The sequence below is a fragment of the Hevea brasiliensis genome, chromosome 12, assembly GCF_030052815.1.
Source record: "Hevea brasiliensis isolate MT/VB/25A 57/8 chromosome 12, ASM3005281v1, whole genome shotgun sequence".
Lineage (NCBI taxonomy): Eukaryota > Viridiplantae > Streptophyta > Magnoliopsida > Malpighiales > Euphorbiaceae > Hevea > Hevea brasiliensis.
This window is the reverse complement of record NC_079504.1, coordinates 19,021,592-19,035,209: the sequence shown is the minus strand read 5'-3', so window position 1 is coordinate 19,035,209 and position 13,618 is coordinate 19,021,592. Positions and strand designations below refer to the sequence as shown.

Below are 13,618 nucleotides of genomic sequence, written 5' to 3'. Positions count from 1 at the left end.
GGAGATTTCATGCCAAGTATTACAAGACCAAGAGTAGAAGCTAATAATTTTGAATCAAGCTCGCACTCGCCAAATGGTACAATAAGCACAATTTGGAGGAAATCCAAGTGAAAGTCCAAATGTGCATCTAGCACACTTTCTTGAGATCAGCGATATGTTGAAGATAAATGGAGTTTCTGATGATGCAATTCGACTCAGATTATTTCCTTTTTCTCCAAGGACCGAGCTAGAGAGTGGTTACATTCTTTCCACCGGTTCTATCACAACATGGGATGAACTTTCTCAAGCATTTTTAGCTCAATATTTTCCACCAAGCAAGACAAATGGTGAGAAATGAGTGACTTCTTTCAAACCTAGAGATGATGAGAGCTTGTATGAAGCATGGGAAAGGTACAAGGATTTGCAAAGGAGATGTCCACATCATGGGATTCCTAAGTGGATGCTTGTTCAACACTTTTACAATGGAGTTTCACCAGCCATTAGAAGTACGATTGATGCATCTTCTGGAGGTGACCTTATGGAGAAATCTGAAGATGAAGCTTTTTCTGCTCTGGATAAAATTGCTTATAACAACTACCAATGGAGTTGTGAGAGGAATGAGATCAAGAAACCAGCTGGTATGTTTGAGCTTGATGCCATGAATATGATTAATGCTAAGTTTGATGCTTTGACAAGGAAAATGGACAAGCTAAGCATGAAAGTAGATTCTTCAAATAGGAGGTTCTAGTAATTCAAGAGTAGAAGTTGGAGTGCAAATGTCAATTGTGCAGCAGATTTTTCTGCACTTAATCAAGATTTTTCAAGTGAGCAAGTGGATTATGTGGGGAACTAGAATCAAAGACCAGGTGGTAACCCATTTTCTGCAACTTATGATCCAGCATGGAGAAACCACCCCAATTTCTCATTGGGAGGTAGACAAGGGCAAAATCAGAATTTTCAGCAGAATAGAGGCCCCCCTCCTGGAATTTCTAAACCTCAAAATGCACCTGCTCCACCTCTACCACAACAAGCACAACTAGACAAGACAGCTAGATTGGAATCTATGATTGAAACTCTACTTGTGAGCCATCAAAGTCAACAAGAAATGATTTCTCAATTAGCATCTAAAGTGGATCAAATGGCAACACACAACAAGATGTTAGAGAATCAGATAGCTCAACAAGCTAACTCTTCAAGTAATAAAGCATTTGGGAAACTTCCTAGCCAACCAGAAAATTCAAGGGAGCATTGCAAGGCTATTACATTGAGAAGTGGAAAGATATTGAAAGATGGAGATAAAAAGATTGAAGAGAAAGTTGAAGAAAAGAAAAGCAGAGAAGGAGATGAACAAACTGAAGCTGAAGTTAGAATTGAAGCTGAGAAAGAAAATTCAGTGGAAGAAAAAGGAAGTAAGGAGGGGGAGAGCAAAGAAGAAGAGCCCAAATACGTTGCACCTAAAGCCTATATGCCACCTTTACCATTCCCACAAAGGTTTCAGAAAGCAAAATTGGATAAACAATTTGGGAAGTTTTTGGAGGTATTGAAGTCTTTGCATGTGACTATTCCTTTCACTGATGCTTTAGCACAAATGCCTTCATATGCCAAATTTTTGAAGGAGATTTTATCTAACAAGAAGAAATTGGAGGAATTTGAGACTGTAGCTCTCACGGAGGAAAGCAGTGCTATTTTGCAAAATAAGCTTCCACCCAAACTGAAGGATCCTGGAAGTTTCTCCATACCATGTCACATTGGGGATATCAGTATAGATAAGGCTTTATGTGATCTGGGAGCCAGTGTTAGTCTGATGCCATTGTCTATCTATGAGAAAGTGAAGATTGGAGAAATGAAGCCTACTACCATATCACTACAGTTAGCAGATAGGTCTATTAAATTTCCAATTGGAGTAGTTGAGAATGTTCCTCAAAAGTTGGGAAATTTTTCATACCAAAGGATTTTGTGGTATTGGAGATGGAGGAGGATGTACACATTCCTATTATTCTTGGTAGACCTTTCCTTGCTCACTGAGTCGTGATTGATGTAAAAATGGGAAGCTTACATTAGAAGTTGGGGAAGAGAAAGTTGAATTTAATTTGTTTCAAGCAATGAAAAAGAAAGATGATTCAAACTCATGCTTGAGAGTTGATGTGATAGATGAAGAGGTTAGAGAAGTGCTTAAAAAGCAACATCCTAAAGATCCCTTAGAAACTTGTTTGGTTCATAACATCAAAAAGGGGATGAGATTGAAGAAGGCGCAGAATATGCTACAATTTTGGAAGGAAATCCACCATTGCCTATGGCTGATATTGAAAAGATTGGGAACTTGAAGCAAGAAACAACTTCATCATCAAAGCTTGAGAAAGGTGAAGCACCTAAGGTAGTGTTGAAACCTCTTCCAACAAATCTCAGTTATGCTTTTCTAGGCCAAAAATCTACATATCCTGTGATTGTTAGTGCTAAATTGACTGATTGTGAGGTTGAAAATTATTGAGAGTTCTTAGGAAGCATAGAAGGATAATTGGTTATACCATTGATGATATTAAAGGAATACATCCTTCTGTGTGCATGCATAGAATTTTGTTGGAAAATGACCATAAAGCCTCTCGAGAATCACAAAGGAGATTGAATCCAAATATGAAAGAGGTTGTGAAAAAGGAGATCTTAAAATTGCTTGATGCAGGTATTATTTACCCTGTTTCTGACAGCAATTGGGTAAGTCCAGTTCATGTTGTACCTAAGAAAGGGGGCATTACAGTGGTAAAAAATGAAAATGATGAACTAATACCTACAAGAATCAGAATCGGATGGAGAATGTGTATAGACTATAGGAAATTGAATAAGGCAACTAGAAAGGACCATTTTCCATTACCATTTATAGATCAAATGCTTGAGAGACTAGCTCACCATTCTTATTTTTGCTATTTGGACGGCTATTCAGGGTTCTTTCAGATCCTTATTCACCCAGATGATCAGAATAAAACTACCTTCACATGTCCTTATGGTACCTTTGCATACCGAAGGATGCCATTTGGACTATGTAATGCCCCTGCTACATTTCAACGATGTATGATGTCCATATTTTCTGACATGATTGAGGGTATTATGGAAGTGTTCATGGATGATTTTTCTGTGTATGGTAAATCTTTTGATGAATGCTTATCTAACTTGTCTAAGGTTTTGCAGAGATGTGAAGAGTTCAATTTAGTTTTGAATTGGGAAAAGTGCCATTTTATGGTACAAGAAGGAATTGTTTTGGGACATCTTGTGTCAAACAGGGGTATTGAGGTGGATAAATCAAAGGTAGAAATTATTGAGAAAATGCCACCCCCAACATCTGTGAAGGGAGTGAGGAGTTTCTTGGGGCATGCTGGATTTTACAGGAGATTCATCAAGGATTTCTCTAAGATTTCTAAACCTCTTACCAATTTATTGAGTAAAGAAGTGGAATTTAATTTTGATACTAATTGTATGAATGCTTTTTGCAGGATAAAGGAAGCTTTGATATCTGCTCCTATTATGCAGCCACCCGATTGGTCATTACCTTTTGAGTTAATGTGCGATGCTAGTGATTATGCCATTGGGGCTGTTTTGGGACAAAGGAAAGATAAGAAAGTGTATGCAATATACTATGCAAGTAGGACCTTAGATGATGCTCAAATAAATTACTCTACTACAGAGAAAGAGTTTTTGGCAGTAGTATTTGCAGTAGACAAATTCAGGTCCTATCTTGTGGGGTCTAAGGTCATAGTATACACGGATCATGCAGCTATCAAGTATCTCCTTCAGAAAAAAGAGGCTAAACCTAGATTGATAAGGTGGGTATTACTCCTTCAAGAGTTTGACTTGGAAATTAAAGATAAGAAAGGAGTAGAAAATGTGGTAGCGGATCATCTATCTAGATTGAGGCAAGAACAAGGAGACAATTAGGGAAAAGAGCCCCCAATATATGATTATTTTCCGATGAGCAATCATAGTAATCATGAATGCAACAACCCCTTGGTATGCAGATTTTGTGAACTATCTAGTGTGTGGAATCCTTCCACCTGATCTAACATGGCAGCAAAAGAAGAAATTTCTTTTTGATGTGAAGGATTATGATTGGGAGGAGCCATTTTTGTTCAAGAGATGTGGAGATGGGCTGATTAGAAGATGTTTAGCTGATGAGGAGATAGGGAATGTTATCAAAGATTGCCATTCTTCACTTTATGGGGGTCACATGAGTGCGACAAAGACTGCAGAAAAAGTTCTTCAAGCAGGGTTCTTTTGGCCACACATGTTTAAGGATGTGAGGAAGTTTGTAAATGCATGTGATAGGTGTCAAAGGATGGGTAATATCTCAAAGAGAGATGAAATGCCCCTCCAAAATATATTGGAAGTGGAATTATTTGATGTGTGGGGCATTGATTTCATGGGACCTTTTCCATCGTCCTTGGGACACAAATACATTTTAGTTGGAGTAGATTATGTGAGCAAATGGGTTGAAGCTATACCATCTCCAACTAATGATGTAAGAGTTGTGATTAAATTCCTTAAAAAGTTCATTTTTACAAGATTTGGAACTCCACGTGCCATTATAAGTGATGGAGGTTCTCATTTTTGCAACCATCAATTTGAAAGATTATTGCAAAAATATGGAGTGAAGCATAAGATTGCAACACCCTACCATCCACAAACTAGTGGTCAAGTGGAGATCTCCAATAGAGAGCTGAAAAGAATTCTTGAGAAAACAGTGAATAGTTCAAGGAAAGATTGGTCACTAAAGTTAGATGATGCTCTTTGGGCCTATAGAACAGCTTTTAAAACTCCTATTGGAACTACCCCATTTAGATTGGTTTATGGGAAAGCTTGTCATTTACCTTTGGAGTTGGAGCATAGAGCATATTGGGCCATAAGAACACTGAACTTTGACTTAAAAACTGCAGGAGAAAAAAGAATGCTGCAACTAAATGAACTTGAGGAACTTAGACTGGATGCTTATGAAAATGCCAAGCTTTACAAGGAAAGGACTAAGAGATGGCATGATAAGCATATTAGGAGGAAAGAATTTCAGGAAGGTGATGTTGTTCTTTTATACAACTCTAGGCTAAGGTTATTTCCAGGAAAATTAAAGTCAAGATGGTCAGGACCCTACACTGTTATAAAGGTATACTCCTATGGAGCTGTTGAGATAGGCAATGAAACCTCAGGGACTTTCAAAGTTAATGGGCAGAGATTAAAGCATTATATTGTTGGAGAACCCATGCAAAGGGTCGTAGAGGTTTCATGGCTTAGTTCCCCAATCAATGATGCTTAGAATTGGAGTGGAAGGTCAAGCTTAAGACCCTAAACAAGCGCTTCTTGGGAGGCAACCCAAGCGTATCCTTTTATAGTTCATTAATTTTCCATTTCATTTCACTTTCAGTTTTCACCCTCATTAATCTCAAAAGTGACATTTGTTTATCTTTTGTAGGCCATTCATGAAGATGGGGCAAGTTTACACTTGTGGCAAAAACAAAGAATTGAAGGGAAGCAAGTATAAGCAACATTCTGCACTTTATCCAGTGCTTGTAAACAGTAACACCTTTAAACTTGTGCTAAATTACTGATATTGCAATCCGCTTGATAGCACATGTTTGATTTTTGTGTTTTGTGTAAATTCTGTGAAATGCAACTTGAATGAGGACCAATTTTGATATTTAGGACTGATGAGAGCTTTATTGAAGTGCAAAAATAGTGTTTGTTAAGTTTTACCTTTTAGTGTATATATAATTTTGTAGTTTGTTAGGAATTTACACGTTTTTGTTTGAATTGCTGCTAGTTTTTGCAATCTGCAGATTTTTGCTACTGTTCATGCTACTGTTCATGCTGCTAAAAAGGTCAATTTCTATCTCTTTTCTGCAATTCTTGAATGTTTGGAACTTGTCTAAAATGCTGCTGAAAATATGCTTTTGGTATAAGTTTAGAAAGGAGACCATTTCATTGAATGTGCAAAAAGGTAGTCGCAATTGGTGCCTAAATTGAAAAATGCTTGCATAAGCTAAATGAATATATTGTGTTTGATGAGTGCTTAGAGATGATGAACTTAAATCCCTCAATTTTATGGTGTTTGTATGTATTTGGAAATTGCTGGGGGTCATGATAGAATTCCATAGCTTGTGGACTGTTTTTGGCAAGCAAAATCACAATTTTTCCCAAAACCTGCCGAAACTTGCTGATGACATTGCTTGTCAAGCAGAGTCTTAAGCAAATTCTGCTGAACCTTATGCTTAACCCCAAGCATGGCCCATCTTACAACAAGTCTGCCCCACAATTTAAAATAGCCTAAGATGTCCGCCAAATTTTCCAAAAGCCTCGCCCACACTCCCAATAAACCTCGTCGACTTCTTTTCCCACGCCATTTCTTCCGGCAATCTTTTCAGGAAGCCGAACGGTTTCTTTCCTTTCATTAAAATGGTAAGAACTAAAATGTGGTCTTCCCACAAACCCAAACTTAGTAGATTTCGACATTCTGTCAAATCTAAAATGGGTACTCCATCCTCATTGCCCACAAACCCTAACCCCAGCCCCAGCCCGCCACCACCTCAGTCACCGCCACCACAAACTACACCATTACCACAATCGCCACCACCTCAGTCACCACCACTACCCCCAAGCCAAATACCACCTCTCATTCCGCCGACTCCCCTCTCGCTGTAATTCGAGCCGCAAAATGAAACACCAATTCTCGACACCCATTCCCCAGAACCTGCGCCTACCCAAACAAAAACAAAAGGCAAAACAAAAAGGGCCGCAGGTAGACCCAAAGAAACCCCTGTCGGAAAACGGAAACGAGTACCCTCTGTTCCTTTCGACCTAAACTCTCCACCTCAGCCGTCCCTCGAACCGCTTAGCAAAAGGACTGTGTCTTCTCGCAAACCCCAAAGACCAATGGGTCCAAACACCAGTAACTCAGTCTCCCTTACACTCTCCAGCACCTGCATCATCTGCAGATAATATCGAGGAGGTAATTTCTCCATTACCTTGGGCTTTTAGGGATATGGATATGAAAAAGGCCTATGAGAAATTAGTTTCTAAAACTATTTTGGCAAACAAGTATATGGATGAGCAGATTTTGAAAGAATTAGGCATTTATGACTCTGTATTTGCCTATTTGAATGCTGTTAGCTGGACTGATTTTGCTAAAATTAGGGAACCAGTGTACAAGGATTTAACCCTGGAATTTTTGAGTTCCTTAAGGCTGAGTTTCAAACCAACAGTGCCTGAACATAAAGATATGATATATTTTCGATGTGCTGGAATTGATAGGGAGTTAGACATGGCTGCTATGAATGCAATTTTTGGTTTTCAGGATTCGGGGTATAAAAACATTGAGTGGCAAAGAAACTGTTTATGACCCTGTTCAATTCTGGAAGGATATTGCACCTTTTGGGGGTTATTATAGACAGAGGACTGCAAAAGCCTCTAGGATAGTTGATCATGTATTGAAATACCTCCATAGGTTCATTTCTTACACTGTTTTAGGAAGGGGACACAGTAACAGTATTGTGGGTGCTGGTGACTTGTTTCTCTTGTGGTGCATGAAGGAGAGAAAACAAGTAAGCACAGCCCATTTCATAGCCACTCATTGGCACCAAATTGTCACAAAGCATACTAAAGGTAGTATAGTTTTTGGGGGGTATATAACTGCTATAGCAAACTCATTTAGCTTTGATGCTAGTCTATATAAATTGCCGCTACTGGGAATCATATATAGACAAAGACAATGTTCTTGCATATGGATGTTTGTGAGAAAATAGACCATACCTATACTGCTACAAAGAAAGATCCCGATACCACCGGTACTACTGCACCCCACTACCTTTACACCACAGTAACCACAACCAACCACTACCCCACGCTTTCAGCAGACATTTTATCCATCTTAAGATCCTTGGAATCCAGAATAACAAGTTTCACTGTCCAACCATCTGTTCCCTCACCTGACAACACATAAATTCTTGCTACCTTGAAGAACTTAGAAATCAAAATTGAAACCATGGGTCAAGAAGCAAAGTTAACCAAAAGAAGAAGCTAGAAAAGAAACTTAAAAGAGATTTTTATCTCTTAAAAGAAAGCAAGCAACATCAATTTCAAATGTTGGAGCTTTACAACAAACTGGCCCAATCCTACAACAACTTATATCATTGGGGCCAAGCCATGTTTCAAGAAATGAAAGACCTCACAGAAAATTTGGAAACTGCTTCTGAAGCTTCGGATCACAATGAACCTACTGCAGAACTCCGGCACTCGATGCAAAGAACAAAGCCTTGACACAGAGCTTGATCAAGAGTTAGCTTTTTAATTTCTGTTCTAAGTTTATTTTGTAATCTGTTTATTTTAATTTTCGGACTTTGGTACTACTTGTAATACTTTGGTAATTAGTTTTTATGATTATACTTGCACTTCTTTCCTTTAGTTTACTTTATTTTACTTTATTCTATTTTATTTTCTGCTATGGACATAGATACTCTGTGAATGCTTTTTGGTTTAATTTTTGATTTAACTATTAGATTTTATTTCTTTACACTTTTCCATTTTCTTGCACATTATTTTTGCACTTTATCTTTTCTTCAATCCTAATTTTGTTGACATTGATGAGTTGCACAATTTTCTTTGAGCCGCATCTGTTTCACATCATTTGGAGGTAACAGCTTACCCTTTTACTATTTATGCTTATGGTATGTTGCCAATGCTTATGCTTTCGCTTTACCCTACGCAACAGGTTAAGCAACATCTTAAGCAGTGTAAATTCATACATTTGGGATACTTTTTCACATTTTTCTCTCTAAAGCTTCATTGTTAATATCATTTTGAGCAAATTTTGGAATTCTTGAGCTTATATTGATTTAATCCCCAATTGTATATATTTCATTAAGTGATTAGTTCACACAATTTTGCCCACCTTTGCATTGATTTTAAACATTGAGGACAATGTTTCATTTGAGTTTGGGGGTGAGGGCAAAATTTTTGCAAAATTTTTTAAAAAAAATTTCTTTAAAATTTTCATTCATTCATTTATTGCATTTCATTCATCCATATATAGATAATCCATACACTTATACATATACCACACACATGTCTATACTTATACACATACATTTGCATATAGTTTTCATATAGATTACACTTAGTTTTAATTTGATTTATGCATTCATTTTAGGATCATGCATATCATAAAAATAAAATTTTACCTTGTCCCTAGAGGATTGAGAATTGCTTTGAAGAGCAATTGAGCTTACTTTTAGAAGGGTTTGATGGATTGAAAGTTCTAGATAGGTGCAAAGTTATTAGATTCTTGCTTTAGTTTATATCTTCTTAGCCAAGGGCCACCCAATCAATTGCATTGACTTTGAGTGCTTAGAGAAAACTCTAGGGTGAGAAGTAGCTAATTGATGTCTCACCAATCCTAGAACAATCTTTCTAAACCTTTCAAGGCAAAATCATAGCATACACTTGAAAAAGAAATGATCTAGGCATTCTTTGAATTTTAAATCCATATTTTAGCCTTAGCCAACCTCACTTCAAAATTTCCTTTGAAACCAATTTGAGCCTACATTTATCCCTCTTATTTCTTTGGAACCCACATTAATACCTAGCCATAAACCCAAACACTTACCTACCCTCCATGAGAATAATTCTTTGAGTGATAGATATATATAAATAAATAAAAAAAAAAAAAAAGAAAGAAAGCTAGCAAATTCAATTATGGTATATAAAGTAATTCACAACCCAAGTACACAAAGAAATGAGTTTGGGGGTGAATTGAAAGGGACAATTATAATTCAAAGTCAATGTTATTTATGTAGTCCCTCTAAAAGCTTCAAAATTATATGCTAGCATTAGTGAAAAGTTGTAAAACTCCTTCTCCCAATTGATTTAAAAAAAAAAAAAAAATTTGTGTATCTTGATCTTTTAATAATTTGATTATTCTCATATTTTGTTACCTTTATCCTTTTCTTGTTAGCCACATTATCACCCCCTTAGCCCCATTACAACCCTTGAAAGTCCTTTTGATCTTTTGATGGTGTTTTGCTACATTAGTGGAGATTGGAATAGGAGAATTGCCTATGGGATTGGGATATCATTAATCCATTCATTTACTTCCATCATTATTTGAGACACTTTAGTTTATGGATTACCCTATAGTCTATTTGGGTATGATTATTCTTTGTGATTGATTGGTTTGGGGCTTGATGATATGGATAATTGACCCAAGGCTAAGCGGTGATAACTTTGATAAGGATTGAATTCTTTGCATCTTGAAAGTGGGTATATGGTTTGTTGGTGGCCAAAGGTAAGCTTGAGAGTTTGGATAAGTAATTTTCATAAATTTAAGGTAAGGTACCCCAAATTGCATTAATTATTTTTATTTGCTTGAGGACAAGCAAAGGTTTGAGTTTGGGGGAATTTGTTACACTCATTTCATATAGCCATTTTAGGGTAGTTTTGCATCCATTTTGCCCTTATATTTTAGTATATTTTATGTTTTTAGCTTTTTTTTATCTTATTTGTTAATTTTAGATACTTTATATTTGATTTTCGTAATTTTGTTGTTTTTGATAGGATTTTGTAGCAAATCAAAGATCAATGAGTGCAATAGGAAATAATTTGAAGAGATTTGAAGTTCTTTAAGCATGGAGGAAAGTTGAAGATATCAAGCTTTGAAAGAGCAAGTTAGCCGAAATTTTCTTGATACTATGCTTAAAGTCATTCTTAGGGTAAAGCGCAAGTGCTTAAGGTGCAAAGACAAGTTAAGTATGAGCAGTAAAAGTCTATTTTACTCTAAGTCCGCCGAGATTTCTGAGAGGGTCTACTTAACCTTAAGGCATAAAGCACCAGAGGCTAAAATTTGCTAAGAAGTCGCTTACGGTTCTAACCCTGCGAGAATGCCTAACGTGAATAGTTCTGCTGACTTGGATAATTTTACACCTCATTTCCTATCCACTCCTTGTCTTTTATTTACTTTTAGGGCAACTTTTAGGGATCATATAAATTCATCATTTCCTTATTTTTGCCATAAGAGGAAGGGGAAGGAAAAAAAAAAGAAAAGAAAATTTAATAGAAAGAGAGAGGAGGGCCATTCTCTCTAGGAAGAGGAGTCACAGACGAGTTTGGAGCTCCAGAAACCAGAGACCTTGGTTCTTCCACCTGAGTTTTCCTATTTCAGTCCTTTTATCATGTTTTTCTATATTCTTCCATCTATATTTCTTGTAAATACCATCATGAGTGAGTAATTTCTTTAGATTTCAGAGTTGGGAAATATGTTTTAGATTAATTTGTGGATTTGACTGGTATTTCCTTAAATGATATGAATATGAGTTTTGATTCCTTCCTTGTGTGCTTAATTTACTTGCCTAATATTGGTACCCATTGGGTATTGTGTTAATCTTTGATTGAAGGACCGAAAGGTGAAAGTCATTGATGGGTAATCATGGATTGGAACTTAAAATCACCTAGATTTAGAAATAAACTAGGACTTTAAGAGGAATTAATTATTGGTTACAAAACTTAATGGGTTTTAAAGTAATCAAATACATACGAAAGTAGGTTTGGTTATTTTAGAATACACTTTGATTTGCTTGAAAAAGATATCAAAGGGATTTAGAATCAATTTCCTTCAACTCTATTTTTCCCTAAAAATTGGAATGCCCAAGACAAATCCCAATTAATTTATGCATAAACCCCCAACTCTGGAATCACTTTTACCATAATTAGACTTTCATTTAAATTACCCATTGCTAATTTTAGTTTAATTGCGAACTAGAATTAGAATTTATTTGTTTGCTCTTTACCCATTTCAATTAGATTAATCAATTTACCTTGCTCATTTACATTTACCATTTATTCATTAATCATTAGCCCAAATAATCGCTTCATTCATAGTTTGGTAATCAAACAGCAAATCCTCGTGGGAACGATACTTGATTCATCACTTTATTACTTGAGACGACCCGTATACTTGCGGATTTAGTCCCATCAAAGTACTATTTATGGATAAGTTGCAGTGAATGAAATTATTGTTGATGGGTAAATTTGAGGCTGAAGTTTGAAGAATTGTGGGCAGTATATGTGGTTATATTAAGGAGAATGGACATGTGAAGTATCTTGTCTGGAATTATGGCATAGCACACATTTCCCATAGTTATGTTAGTTCGGGTGGAACTTATAGTTTCGAGGGCTCCTATCTAACTATGATGAGCAATTTCCTATAAAGGGTGGTAGGGAATGACAACTTCTGATAGTCAAGTTGAAAAAGAAGATACAAGAAGAATTTTCTATGGTTAATCACAGGTGTTACATAATGTGAAAGATATGCTAGTTAGAGCCAATCGTAATGTTAGAATTCCGGAAGTGATGGAACTAGTAATCGAGATAGGACTAAGAAATAAAAAGTAGATTAAAGTTGATCATGGAATGGACATTCTTGGAGGAAAAGGTATAAGGGTAAGAGAGGACAAAGGTTAAAGAATAAGTACAATAGGTTGAAAAGATATCAATAATAGCAGAAATAGGAAAAGGAAGTTGATAAGATCTAAAGGATAGGAGAAAAGCTCGGTAAAGTTGGCTACAATGATGAGAATAAGAAGGAACAAGTATGCTAGAGACACATTAAGAGATGTTTAAAACAAGTTATGGTGAGATGATAGATTAAACGAATAATGGAGCCTCGATTTAAGTACTAATGTGTCTGAAAGCATGTCAGATAGTAAGAAGTTTCAAGCAAAAGTCAAAGAACTCTTTTTTTTTAGGAAATGAGTGGGCTATGATAAGTAGTGTTGAGTGGGTGAAACTCTACATAACTAATTACCTAAGATGGGTAGGAATAGTTACAAGGAACTCTTTGATGACACAAAATAAGTTAGAAGCTTGCAGTATCATGGAATTAGCAATAATCTTGGGTAAGGTGCATGCAAAAGTAGTTGTTTCAGAAGGGTGTTTCATGAGTCAATGTAAAACAGACAATATGAGTCACATCTTTACACCACAGAGATTGGTAATAAAGGGGAGCAAAGGTTAGTGCTACAGGATGCCATATCAGAGTGCAGAAGAAGCCTAGATGGTGTAGGTAGACTTGGCATTTCGATGGAACACTTCATGACTAGTTGCATAAGATAGACAGAAGTTGGTCTAAGGACCTTAGTAATGACACAAGGAGATTGGAAATTCAAAGTATCATGGGGGATGAGAAGATTTATAAGTATTGACCATTGAGGTCATAGGACAAGTAAAGGTTTCGAACGAGATGTATATGATAGGTGCTACAAGAAAGCATTTCATAGGATACTATAGGGTAAGGAACATAAGTCATGTTTTTGGGGAACAGAGATTATTGAAACAAATGAGTGAGGACTGAAGTCCCCAAGAGACACGTTAGGGTGTAATAAAAGTGAGGTAAGTGCCAAAGTTGATTAAAGTTATCAGATATCAAGTCGAGAGTAGTGGAGTTATAATGAGTACTAGATATGACAAAAAAAAAAGAGGGGTAAACGAGTAGTCAGATGTGATGGTTTAGACTCAGAAGGAGGATGGTAGCTGGCATACTACGACAGGGGCAGATAGACATAAAAATTTTTAACCATCCATGCAGATCCAAGGCAAAAAGATGTAAAATTTGCAATGGATA

General features: G+C 36.5%; 1 non-coding gene across 1 annotated transcript; it reads right to left on the bottom strand.

Moving 5' to 3' along the window:
- Positions 1-323: 323 nt before the first annotated feature.
- On the bottom strand, positions 324-429 carry LOC131171480 (small nucleolar RNA R71). Its single transcript, XR_009142140.1, has one exon. It is a non-coding gene; the product is annotated as a small nucleolar RNA R71 (small nucleolar RNA).
- Positions 430-13,618: the final 13,189 nt, after the last annotated feature.